This window comes from Chenopodium quinoa, unplaced genomic scaffold (assembly GCF_001683475.1).
Source record: "Chenopodium quinoa cultivar QQ74 unplaced genomic scaffold, ASM168347v1, whole genome shotgun sequence".
In the NCBI taxonomy this organism is placed as follows: Eukaryota; Viridiplantae; Streptophyta; class Magnoliopsida; order Caryophyllales; family Amaranthaceae; genus Chenopodium; species Chenopodium quinoa.
In genome coordinates this window covers 416,634-431,223 of record NW_018744167.1, presented here as the reverse complement: position 1 = coordinate 431,223, position 14,590 = coordinate 416,634, and positions in this window count along the sequence as shown.

The following is a 14,590-nucleotide window of genomic DNA, read 5'->3' as shown; positions in this document are numbered from 1 at the left end:
GCGCCAATGTCTGGAGGCAGGCGCCAGGCCTGTTTTTGACGCGTTATTGAAAATCAGATAAATTTGCAGCACTGGAGGATAAAATCGTATATTTTCCTCGAAAATGCTCTTTGATTTTAATTAAAACTCTGAAAAGTCAACAAAAGTCAATTTATCAATGCTAATTGGATTAGGAACGAAAAGAATCTTTTAGAAGAATCTAGAAGAGTAAAACCATTCCTAATTGTATTAGGAATGATAAATCATATTAGGCCCTCCCCTAGATCATTGGTCCGCACATAAGGCTCAATCCGGGCCCAGTTTAGTAAATTGGCCATAACTTCCTCAATATTCATCGGAATTAGGCTTATAATATATCGTTGGAAAGCTCTTGTCAAGCCCCATCCAACTACACTATTAATGGACCCATGTCATGGACCAACTAAACTGTATTGGCTGTTTTCTTAAAATAATTTTACAAAAACAGAGAGAAGATGAAAGAAATTGAAATTGTCCGCAACACTAAACTTTCCACACTTTCGCTTCATTCGATTATGATTCGACGCGAAAGGTACTCATCACTGGGTTTGGTTTTTGGGAGACACAAATGGGTGTCTACAGAAGCCCCCACTTTGACTGAGTTTGGAGAAACGCAAGTTTCAAAAACAAAAGTCAAAGTAGCGATAGGGACGGAGAATGATTCAGAACGTTCTGCGATCCTAAATCACTCTTGCAACGCCGATACCTGCAAAACTAGCGTTAGTTAAACATATAAGAGAGTTAAGAAACGGGTATCTTGCACCGTCGAGCACACGTCTCTGAAAGTAACCGATTTTCTGTATCCTGTTGTTTTGATGACCTCCTGCAAGCTAGAGAATGCCATACCGCTTGAAAACCGCTACGCCTGTAACTGCTTCTAAATTAGATGATTGCTTCGCCTGAAACGATCCTACTCCGCATTGATAATATTCCACGTCCAAGGGAATACTACCGAAGATTATTTCTCTTGAAACAATCCTCATCCGCATTGATAATATTCCACGTCCAAGGGAATACTATCGAAGATTATTTCTCTTGAAACAATCTCCTTTCGCATTATGACCATTTTCCACGTCTAAGGGAATACGATCGAAGACAACTTCGCCTGAAATTACCTTAAGTTGTTTGTGACAACTCTCTGCAAGCTAGGGAATGTCGTCAAAGATATCCTCGCTTGCAGCCATCCTTATTTGATGCGATAATTTCCCAAAGGAAGTTACCGAAGATCTCCGCTCGCCAATCTTTTAAAATCTCGCCTGAACTTTGCTTCCGCTATGCCTGTACATCGACGCTTCTGTTGCTTTGAACCTGTACGTCGATGCCTTTTTGCGAATGAACCTATATGTTGGTGCCTTTTGCGAATGAACCAGTATGTCGGTGCCTTTTGTGAATGAACTAGTATGTCGGTGCCTTTTGTTAATGAGCCAATGCTTAGGCGCTTTAAACTAAGTGAGACGATCTTTCATCAGGTTGATCACTTTACGTAACCAAACCGATTACTAAAAATCATGTCAAATTGCTTAGAGGGGCTAACTGGCGTACCAAGGAACCCACAATATGTTGCAACAAGGTAGAACAACTTCACCGAGTGGCTGAGTATCCAGGTGCCGCGAGGTTGTTTGAGCATGTCAGAGGGAACTTGTCCCCCTTGGTGATCTTGCACGATCCCTGGGCGATGCTATGCAGAGGAGCTACTGCCGTTGTTAGCTCCACTTCCTGTACCTGCTGAGGATGTGGCGGTATGATTTTTCAACTCTTATCTTTAAGTAGCCTCCAAGTAACGCTTCACATACTTGGTTTTGCGATACTGTTGAGTTCGTCCATACGGGTTGATTGAGGAGATGATTCCTCCAGTCGTGATTTGTAAAGTGGTCGATTCCTTGCAACCAGACATGAGTAATCTTCGTTTATTTGCAAAATTTTTCCACATGTTTACTGACTTATTTCTTTGTCTGCTCTCGCGCGGGGTGGTTTGTACCTGTGCTTTTTATTTGACTTTGTATAGAACTTTGCCTTTCAGTTAAAACTCATTTTTAGACATATTTTGTACATACATACTTATTATGAGTTTATTTATGTTTGCTATTATTATGTGCATGTTTGTGTTTGTGTAAGAAAAGTGTAACAAACAATTTTTGCGCAGAAATTCCGTCATTTTTATTATTGATGGAGGGTATCCGACTCTCTCCCCTAAAAGAAAAAATGAAAAAAAGGAAAAGGCAAATAAAATGATGGGTTTATAAAATCTTGGAAATTAAGCTAAAAATCCAAAAAGAATAATATAATTAATATAATAGTTATATTAATTAAAAAGAAGTAAAAAAAGATATTTAGAAAAGATAATCGGGGCCGTAAAGTCATTAGTCGACTCGAATTTAGGATAAAAACGCAATTTAAGAAAGCGCGGATGACATGGCAGGTTGGCGCCAGTTGGCGCCACACAATTGGGTGTAGCGCCAGGCGCTACACTTAGCGTGTGGCGCCAAGCCTTAGCGTCTGGCACCAATTGCGGAGTCTGGCCCCAATTGACGCTGATTCCGTATTTCATCCTGATTAAAATTGCTCGTAAATCGTGCATAAATAGCCCCTGCCTCAGCCGAATTTTCATAATTCCAGCGAATAAAATAATTCTTGATCTTAGAAAAATAATATCATGTCTCTAGTCACCAAAACTTTCACTCAATACACCCATGAATGGTGTCGATCTCTTAATGCTAGAGACAGAAAAGAATTAGATTTATTTCACTTGGGGGAATTTATGGCATAAAAGGGGTAGATCTTGACTTAGATTTCATTCATACCGCTCCAGAATTTTGGAATGTTGATACTCATTGCTTTAGAATAGGGTATGATGAGATTAGCCCTTTGCCAGAAGAATTTGGTGTTATTTTAGGCTTCCCTGCAATAGACCTCAAAGTAATCCCTAGAGTAGATGCATATTATTATATGGATTTTGAGCGCTTCTTTAATTTAAAAGAAAGGGATTTATCAAAAATAGTAGATGGCAATATAGTTAATCTGAAAGAATTTGCACGCCATTATTTTGATAAACCTCTTTCTGAATCTTTTCATATATATAGAAGAAGGGCTTTCTTATTTTGCATGCTTAATCAATTTTTTCTTAGTAGTGGTAAAAATAATGAAGATCAATCAATTATAACCACCGTACTAGAACAAATTGAATCAGGGAGAAATCCAATGCCATTGATAGTTGGAGAGACTATAATTAGTCTTGATGAATTAAAAAGGAACCCAAAAGCACCTTTTCGCGGCTCTCCAATTCTATTACAGGTAGAAAAATATATTTTTGTATTGTAATAATAATTTATTTGCATTGCAATTTTTTTTTTTACAGATGTGGCTAATTGAAAGGCTAGAACTAATTAGCCCTCTGGAAAATATTGAGAAGTATACTCCCAATTGCTTCGTGAGAAGGAAGAAACGGTTCCCTAAAATTGGGCGCCATGGGTGGAGAAAGGTCTTTGAATCTCGCAATTTTGCTATCAAGTGGGTCGTCCCATGGTGGAAAATAGAAAGGATGGTTGGTGTGAACAAGCAACCTTTCTGTCGTCTTCCAAGTTTGTCTCGTATGAGTTATTACTATCCCTGTAGGGTAAAAAGACGATACGACTTGCTTCAGAATATTCCTTCCAGGGATCTTCGTCCTCCCTATGAGTACCCTGTCTCACAGGAAGTAGACAGATTTGATGCTTATTGGAGTGCCAGACCTTTATGGGAAGTAATTACCCAAAAGGTTCCTCCTTATTTGCCCAATGATGTGAAGCAGTTGTTGCTGAAGAAACCTTCGAAGGATTCGAAGAAAGATCAGGGTAAAACTGATGTGAAGAGTCGTCTGGGTGACAGGGTGATTCTTGCCAAGGAACGCTTAGGTGCAAGAGTTGAATTCAACACACCTGCAATGCCTAGGAAGAAAAGTACTACCAAAGATAAAGGAAAAAGGAAAGTTGACACCACAGAGAAAAAAGCTTGGGTAGAAAAGAAGCATGGTGTCCTAGCTGAAGGGGAGACTATCTACTCTAAGATTGAATGTAGGTCCTCTAAAGGATGCCTACTAGCTAAGGTTATGGATGACGAGGAAGAAGCAGACAAAAATTGGAAAAGGGCTAGGAAAGAAAAGAAAGATTAGGAGCAATGCTTAACTTCAAATTATTAGACTTAGTTTATATTTTTCATTTAAAGTTAATTTATTTCAGCTTTATTTAAATTCCATCAATAATGTAATTTTATTTTATTAATGAAATTTCAGCTTTTAATTAAATTATTTACTTTAATTTTATTTTATTAAAGCAATGAAAACCGAAAAAAATTAATTTTCCAGAAATTATTCGAGTACGGAAGTCAAAATTTTTCCGAAAAACACCGAAATTTTCCCAGAATTTATCTGCAAATTGGCGCCGCTTATTTGTTATTGGCGCCTGCCAGGAAAGTCTGGCGCCAGGCGTTAATTCCATCGGCTGGCCCTGATGGTTGTTGGCTGGCGCCAGATTCTTCTCTACGACGCCGATATTTCGCCGATCTTTTGTCGAGTTTTTAATTAACTCTGGGACGCGAGAATGTCGAAAAATAAAGTGGTCGCACCCGTAAAGGGTTGCCTACGTATCCTATCTTATGGAATCAGGCAAAACGTAGCTCTCTTGAGTATCCTACTCAAGTAATTATGGGTAGTATTTCTTAAGTTGGTCAAGATTTGTCATGTTTGAGAACTCATTGCCATCCATGTCAGTTAGTTTTGCTGCACCTCCTGACAGGATTGTTTTGACAATGTAGGGTCCAAACCAATTAGGTCTAGATTTTCCCCTTGGATCTAAAACATTTTTCCTTGGTGCTTTTAACACCAAGTCTCCTACTTTGATGTTTCTTGTCTTGACCTTCTTATTAAAACGCCTAGCCATACGAGTTTGATAACACTGAGTGTGATGCAGAGCATCTAGTCGTTTCTCACTGAGGAGAATTAATTCTTCATATCTTGCCCTAGTCCATTCAACTTCATCGAGTTTACTCTCTAACGCAATGCGTAGAGATGGTATTTCTAGTTCAACAGGTTGTACGACATCCATTCCATATACCAAGGAAAATGGCGTATTTCCTTTTGATGTGCGAATTGACGTGCGGTAACCCCACAATGCGAAGTGAAGTTTGTCACGACAATCCTTGTAATTTTCTGTCATTTTCTCGATGATAGTCTTTAAATTTTTGTTAGCTGCCTCGACTGCTCCATTTGCTTGAGGCCTATAAGGGGAAGAATGATGATGTTGAATGCCGTATTTTTGTAGCAATTCTTCACATTTGGCTTGAAAGTGAGTTCCATTGTCACTTATCATTTCACGTGGGACTCCGTATCGACAAATAACATTTCTTTCGATAAAGAGTGCTACATGTTTTGCAGTGAGTTTAGCGTATGATTGCGCTTCGACCCACTTTGTGAAGTAATCAATCGCTACTAAGTTATATTCGTGGCCTTCTGTTCATGGGGGAATGATTTTGCCGATGATGTCGATTCCCCATGTAGAGAATGGCCATGGCGATGTGTAGGTGTAGAGCAAGGATGGAGGAACATGTTGCAAATTAGCATAAATTTGGCACTTGGGGCATCTTTTCACATACTGATGGAAATCCCTATTCATTGTAGTCCAATAATATCCTTCTCGCATTATTTTTTTGACTAGAGCCGTTTATATGAGTGCCACAGATTCCTTCGTGGACTATTCTTATTACTCTTTGTGCATCCTTCTTTCCTACACATAAGAGTGCTCGACCCTTAGGTACCCTTTTATGTAGCTCGTTGTCTATGAGTACATATTGGGAAGCCAAAAGCCTTAACGCTCGTTTTGCTCTTTTGTCAGCATGGGGAGGGTATTCTCCTTTGGTGACATAATTGAGTATATCCATATACCACGGTTCTTCTTCCTCTTCTTCTTCGCCTTGGACTACTTCGTTGTCTTCTATAGCCTGGATGTATGCTGGTTTGTGCCTTTTTTCTATGGTTAGAGGCATTTGCTCGATTTCTGTGGGAATCCTAACCATTGAGGCTAGTCTTGCCAAGGCATGAGCAAATTGATTTTCTTCCCTAGGTAGATATGTGTATTCTACCTTCTCTAATTGATCGGTAAGAGTTTCCAGATAGGTTTGGTAAGGGGCTAGACTTTCGCTCCTTACTTTCCACCTTTTAGATATCTGATTGATGATCAAAGAAGACTCTCCGAATATCCTTAACTTTTTTACTCCCAATGCCAAAGCTGTTTCAAGGCCTACCACACATGCTTCATATTCAGCAGCATTGTTGGTAACGTCGAAATTGAGCTTTATGGAGATTGGAACATGCTCTTCTTTAGGTGATACTAGTAATACTCCAACGCCACATCCCTTTTGGTTTGAGGCTCCATCAAAGTATAAGGTCCAAGTATCATATTCAGTGACCATTAAGTCTTCATCTGGAAATTCATTATCTTGTATTGGCGTTGAGTCTTCTATTAGGAAGTCTGCTAGAAAGTCTGATACCACGGATCCTTTGATAGCTTTTTGTGGCATGAACCTTACATCAAACTGGGCTAGATTGACTATCTATCTTGATATGCGTCCATTGAGTGTAGATTTCTCAAATAGATACTTGAGTGGATCTAATCGGGAGACTACGAAGACGGTATGCACTAGCATGTAATGTCTTAATTTGGTTGTGGCCCACACCAAGGCGAGGCACAACTTCTCGAGTGGTGTATAGCGTGCTTCGTACTCCAGCATCTTCTTGCTTAGGTAGTCGATTGCATTTTCTTTGCCTTCTACTTCTTGTGCTAGCATAGCTCCCATTGTCTCTTTGGTAACCGTCAAATATAACCTAAGAGGTATTCCGGGAAGTGCTGGTGCTAATACGGGAGGATTTGCGAGATAGGATTTGATCTTTTCAAAGGCTTTTTGACATTCGTCATCCCATATTACTGGTACATTCTTTTTAAGCTTTTTGAAGATTGGTTCACATATTGTCGTCAATTTTGATATGAACCTACTTATGTATTGCAACCGGCCAATAAATCCTCGAATTTGTTTCTAAGTCTTGGGCGGTGGCATTGACATGATTGCTTTGATCTTGGTTGGGTCTACCTCTTTTCCTCTAGCGCTTATGACGTAACCCAAAAGCTTGCCTGAGGTGACTCCAAAAGCACACTTAGATGGATTTAACCTCATATTGTATTTCCTTAGCCTTTCGAAAAATTTCCTTAAGGCTACTTGATGGCCTGGACGGTCTTTTGACTTTACAATCATGTCGTTGACATATACCTCGACTTCTTTATACATCATGTCATGGATTAAGGCAGTTTCTTCACGTTGGTAAGTAGCACCCACGTTTTTCAACCCGAATGGCATTACTATGTAGCAGTAAGTGCCCCATGTCGTTATAAAAGTTGTTATCTCCATGTCTTCTTCTACCATGAGAATCTGGTTGTAACCTGCGTACCCATCCATGAACGAGAGGAGCGCGTGATTTGCCGTGTTATCTACCAGAATATCAATGTGTGGCAAAGGGAAGTCGTCCTTTGGACTTGCCTTATTTAGATCTCGATATCGACACACATTCTTACCCTTCCGTCTTTCTTCGGAACTGGGACGACATTGGCGACCCATTCGGGGTATTTCGATACCTTGATGAAACCTGCAGTTATTTATTTTTGAACTTCTTCTTTTATTTTAAGAGCTACGTCGGGTTTCATTCGACGTAACTTTTGTTTTACGGGTTTCATTCCTGGAATTAGTGGTACAGTGTGTTGAGCTATTTCTCTATTAATGTCAGGCATATCTTCGTATGACCAAGCGAATACATCGATAAATTCTTGAAGTAAGTTAATTAAATCGGTTCTTTCTTGTTTATTCATTGTTAATTCGATTTTAACTTCTCTTTTATGGGTGGAATCATTTGAGATATCAACCGTTTCAGTTTCTTCAATTACCGGTGTTTTCTTTTCGAGTGTTTCCATTGCTTTAATAATTTCTTTGTCTTTTACATTGTTAGTTAAGCAATGCTCGTTATCTTGGGTTAGAGAAGAACACGAGAAATAAGGAGAAGGAGAAATATTATTATACTCTGAGATCATTACATCAAAGAGTGATATGTCCTCAGGGACTTGATCACTAACTATTCTAGGAGAAGAAATAGGAGGGGAAGGTGCTACTACTAAAGACTTAGAAGACTCTAGGAGGAAAGACTCTGACTTAGACGACTCTTCAAACATCGGCCCTTGCCCTGTCGTGATGGATATCTTCCTTCACTTGGAGTAGTCACTTTGATAGTCTTGCGCCACCCTTGTAGTGATCCTTCAGCTGGAGTGATTATCTTCGAGGGATCGAAGCTTTCGCTTTGTAGGACTGTTTGAATAAGCGAGGAGTTATCTTCTCTGTAAGTTGGCTCATTCTTTTCTCGCCCAAACAGTAATCCCATGACGTTAAAGTCAAAGCATGGGGGTGCTTTCTCCTTATGGACAGGAGTTGGGATTTCATCAGTGAAGTAGCAATCCAAGAAAATCTCGAATCCCGGTTGTCTTATGTCGTTTACAACAAATGGCTCGGGAAATTCATGGCATGGATAGTCCTCTCCTTCTTTTATAAACTGACCATTAAGAGTAATAGGGTACTGTTCCATTGGGATTGCTTTCTTTTGAATGCGAGCGTCCCTACGTGCCTTTGACTTTTCCTAGGCTTGCTTGAGATCTCTCCGAGTCGGTTCGAAACCAAGTCCGAAAGTGTCTAACTTAGGGAGGCCAGGTGACTCCAGCGGTTTTTCCGTTCCTTTCTTCTTTCCTATGGTCATCCCAGGAAAATGTCCTTGTTTCTTCAACATAGCATTTACGATCATGTTGGAATGGGAGTCGTGGAAAAGAGGGGTCCTTTCATCCTCATGGATTTAAGAGACTTCTTCGTTAAAGCCCTAAAATCTTTATCATCCTCGTCGTGCTCCACATTAATGATTGGATTCTGTATAGATTTGATCCTCATAGGCGAAGCATCGATGGTGATAGGAATTCCGCCAACTATAGCTTTTACTTGTTGGTGGAGAGATGAGGGGACGGCCTTTAGGTCATGAAGCCAAGGGCGTCCCAACAGCAAATTGAACAAAGCCTTAATGTCTACTACTTGGAAAGTAGTAGCATGCTCTATTGCTCCTGCCATTACATTCAGGGTAATTTTGCCAAGAGCTTGACGACGAGTGTTGTCATAGGCCCTTATTCCTTGTGTAGACGGAGTTAAATCTTCGTCCCTTATGCCTAGCATCCTCGCAGTTCTAATTGGACAAACGTTGATGGACGATCCATTGTCTACATGAGTCATAAGATCATTCATCCTTTTGCAAACTACCGTGAGGTTTAATGCCTTGTATTGTTTGTCACCTTCTAGGGGGTCAATCCTTGTCAGAAAAGGTGATCAAATTAATTGGACTAGGAAGATCACTTGTGAGGAAGTTGGCTAATCCCTCAGGGGTAATGTCAGAATCTATCCCAATTTTATCTAAGGCATTCATTAGAGCCAACCTATATTCTCGAGATGTTGCCAAGAGTTCCCATACATTCATCTCAACTTTTGCCTTCATAAACTTCTTAACAATATCATTGTCTTCATTGATAGGTATGGGAACTTGTTGTGTGGTTGGCATAGGTTGTGTTGAAACGGGAGGTTGCATTCTCCCGGATCTTGTGAGGACGTCTATCGACGAGTCTTCTTCATCCCAAACGTCTTCTGTGGTGTACGATACAAAAGGTGGAGATCCTATTATGTCTTTTAGATAGACATCTTCTTCATCACTGTCCCAAACTCCATTGATGGTTCCATCATCTTCTTGTTGCACTTGGACTAGTTTCTTTTCATCAATCATTTTCTGAACCAAATCCTTGAATTTGAAATAGTTTTCTATGGTATGACCTCCTGATTGATGATACTGACAGTAATACCTATCTATCCTTTTTAATGATTCGAATGGTCTTGGTTCGAGAGGTTTGATCTCGCCACTCTCGGAGAGCATTTCGAACATTTGTGCATATGGGATCCCAATTGGAGTGTAGATTATATTACTCTTTTTGGGTCTTTTAGTGACTTGTAAAGGAAAATGCTTTTCTTCATAAGTCGTTCCCTTGCTAGCTAGAGGTAAAGAGATCTTGTTGGCTTCCACAAGATCTTGGATGAGGTTTTGAAACCTGTAGCATTCATTTGTTATATGACCGTTTCCTTGATGGTACTTGCACTAGGATTTGGGATCCCACCTTAGAGATCGCTTTTCTGGTGTTGGATCCTCTGTTGGACCGATGAGTTTGATTAGTCCTTGATCATAGAGATGATCAAAAGTAGCATCATAGGTCTTTCCTATGGGTGTGAATTCTCTTTTAGGTTTACCTTTCAGAAGTGGAACCTCGTCATATTTCTTTTGGGGTTCTTTTATAGCCTTGAGAGCTTCACGTAGTAAATGCGATACCTCCATCATAGACAGTGTGAGGAATTGTATATCTTCCTTACTTGCCCGTTCTGGAAGGTTATCCTTGACATCAAAGAAGGTTTCCTCCTCCTTTTCTGTGGCATAGATTTCTTTGACAGGTCTAATGAGAGATGAGGGATCAACCTCATTTTCCTCATCAGAGATAGCCAGGGTATGAGCGAGAGGTGCATTATCGATGCTTGGCTTCTTACTGGCAGGGGGCAATGGCAGCTTGTTATTGTCAATCAAGTCTTGGATAGCTTCCTTAAGCTTCCAACAGTTTTCGGTTAGATGGCCCCTACCTTGGTGATACTTGCAGTGTGCATTGAGGTTCCAATTAGCCGACCTCTTTTCGACTAGTGGGTCCCCGAATGGTCCAATAGGAGTTATAAGACCTTTTTCATTTAATCGATCAAATGCGGTGTCATAACTCATGCAATTAGGAGTAAAGTTTCTTCTAAATGGTTTCTTTTGTCCTTGATTGTTCATAGCAAGGACTTCACCTAAATTAAAAGTGATAACATGGTTTGAGTTGATGGTTTTGGAAGAAGAAGGATTGTCGTTCTTCTTTCCTTTCCAACCAATGTTGGAGTTATTGTTGGCAACTTTTAACTTAGCCAGGTCGTCTTCAATATTGATCCCAATATCATAGACGGCCTTGAAGGTATGGAGATTATTTTGATACTTGAGATGCTTGGAATATTTTTCTTGAAGGTTCTTGATGAACAACCTCACAGACTCTTTTTCACTTGGCATCTCAATCATCTTAGCTGAGGTTTCTCTCCATTTGTTAAAGAAAGAGGTGAAGCCTTCATTTTGTTTCTGTTTGAGGATTTCAAGTTCCCTATGGTCAGTCTCAACTTGAATGTTGCACTTGTACCTATCGACGAAAGCGTTTGCTATGGACAACCAAGTTGAGGTCTTTTCTTTCTCAAGAGAAAAGAACCATTGTTGGCAAACGGTCTCGAAAGATAGTGAGAATAGAGAAGGGAAAACCTTCTTATCGATACCCTTAATACTCATTATTATTGTTTCGAATTCTCTTAAATGAAAATAAGGGTTATCAGGTGCTCTGAATTTTAGGATGTCATTGGCACTGAACTTCTGCAGAAGAAGATCTTTGTCCACCGAGACCCCTTGTGATGTAAGCCCTTGAAACTTGTAGTCGCTAGACAGCTTGCTTAGACTCTCTTACTTGAGGTCCATCTATTGTTGCTTCACGGGATCATCGATCTTGAGTGCTAGGAGCTTCAATGTCTCGGTCACGGTAACCAGTTGGTTCCTAAGCTCGTTGACTTCTTCCTGTGTTGTCATTATAGTCTTAGCTTTCCTCTTACGAGCTATGGGTTTGTACGAAGAGGTTGTCCTTGATTAACCGTCCGTCCTTTCTTGATCACGCGCTGTAATTTAAACCATTTTGCGTTTTAATTAGTTGACTCGAATCAACTTGACTTTACGGTTTATTTTATGGAAAGAATAAATAAAAAATAAAAAATTGGGTGCATATTTCAAAAATAATGTACATATTTTTAGGGAACTAAGTATAGTTTTTTAAATTGGAGGATTAATATCCGACTTACCCCCCTAAAAAAATGACGAAAAAAACGCGCACACAAGACCCTCTTAGACATGGTCAAAGTATGTGTATTGGTGTGTGCGTTGAGTGTAAGTGACATGCTTGGACTCTTGTGTAAGACCATGGGACTTAGTGTCTAAACTTGATTACCGACTCAAACATGTACTATTGACACCAAGACTTAACCGAATTAATTAGCAAACTGATTAATTATGCACTAGGTGACGACTCGACCAATAATCCGAACTGTCAGCTAAACGACAGGACTGGCGTCGCACTGTGGAGCTTGGCGCCAGACGACAGAGCTGTCACCAGGCGCTACACTCCACAGCGTGGCGCTACAGCTCAGACCCTGGCGCCAATATTGGAGCTTCGATCTGGGAATGTTTTCGGTGTTATTAGCCAATTGGGGTATGCCTAAAGTCGTACTAAGTCAATTCCGATTAAAATATTAGACTTTATTGACTCAAATTAATTAATTAATTAATTAATTAGGAAAAGTTCTTTAGGTCATTAATTTATTTAATCTCAACACATATCAAACAAACGGTTAAGAAAACATAGAATATACGCACAACAAATAATGCACAATTAGTCAAGTAGGCACAATATGATGCAATGAGTTTGCAACCTAACCATGGCTCTAGTTCTCTAAACTTCAGGATATGGTTTAGTCAATAAAGGGTCCATGGTTAATTGTCCAGCTGCACCGCGCGGAAGCCTAATTGTGAAGGGTTGGCGCGAGTGGATGGGACACCGCGAGCTTTAGAAAAAACTCGCTTCCATGGTTTGGTGAATTCAACATCTCGGATGTACCCTTTGTTGCACGGAGCGTTCAATCGGGTAGATGGAGCATGAATTCAAACAGGGTTATGTCCATATGTAGAACACATATGGGTTTCAAAAAAGTGAGAAAAATTTCAATCAGGAAGTAGGATAAAGCAAACAATACGAAAATCGGTCGAAATTAGAACGCATATTTCTGGCTCGGTATTGGGGGAAATTGGCGCCAGCAATCAGAGCCTGGCGCCAGTTTTTAACTGTAGTGCCTGGCGCCAATGCTGGCGTCTGGCGCTACGGCTAAAAGTCTGGCGCCAATACTCTGGCCCCTAGCGCTACTTCCCACATGCCTCAGCAGCTTTCTGTGCTCGATAAAATTTTCCAGTTTTCGCGCGGTGTTATTTCGGTCCTTGTTGTGAAAGATATTCCTGAAATTTCCTACGTGTTAAATCCTATGTTTTTAACTCAATACGGATGGCCTTTCCAATGAGATCTATTTTATGCATATGACAATAATGTTAATCAAAATTACACACATGAAATACTTAGAACGTTACGAGTCTCATCCACTCATTCTAAATCATTGCCGAAACAAATTTAGGAATTAAAATAGAAATCCTCCCCAGCGGAGTCGCCAAAAAACTGTAGGGAATAAATTTCAAGCGTTAACCCCCTAGCTTTAACCCCACTGTGATCAAACACTAAAGTACGGTGGCGTCCAAAAGGGAAGAAGATAGAGCAAAAGAGTCGCCAACACATTTTAGGAACTTGTAAACCGTTCACAGGGTGAAGGTTACACCCCTTAACGTTCCAAGAGATCGTCAACTCCATAAGATCTAGAACCAAATAAGGGTTTGGGGATGAAGGTACAAATCCAACCTAACAGAGATTGAACCTGCTCTAATAATAGGCCTCTACTTTATTCTGATCGTATTCATGTGCGCTTTTTAAATAACATGCAATCAATAGGATTAACCTTGAACCTGTTTATCTATCTTGGTCGAATATTAATGCACAAATAAACTATTATTGGCGATCTCTTGAAATTATAATCACATTAACCCTAACAAGATTATTAATTATCTTATTAAGCGTGATTACAAGTACCAATTCCCTTTAAACATGCATAAAAGGCGTGATCAAGCAATAAAAATAAATAATATCAAGCAACATAATAATAGTCATCGTAATTATAATCATAACAATCACAATTAAAAATAATCATCATAACAATAATCATCAAAACAATAATTATCATGATAACAATTATAATAATCATAATCATAATAATCATGTTAAAACATAATAATAGCAAGATCTTAGGCATGATACTAACAAGATTAATAACAAACCCTAGCATGTCACTAAGCAATAAAAAATCAAATCTTTAGCCCTAACATGATACTAACAATCATAAATATTAGGAAGAGAATAGGAAGCATCGTAACAATCATATTTAATATTAAAGTTACCCTAGACATGATACTAGGAATATCATAACAACCATTTAAACATGATCTCTACATCATAACATCAATTAATCAATTAAATCACTTACTTTGACGACTCGTACCTTTTTCTAATAACAAAATACACACGTTAGTAACTTCAAGGGAAATAATAATTAAAAACAATTAAATTAAATAATTGAAAGAGAGATTTGGGACCAAACCCTCAGAAATTAAACCTTTCACGTCTAGGGCGAAGGCAACTTCGAATATGGCTAGGTGTTTCTAGATATTGTG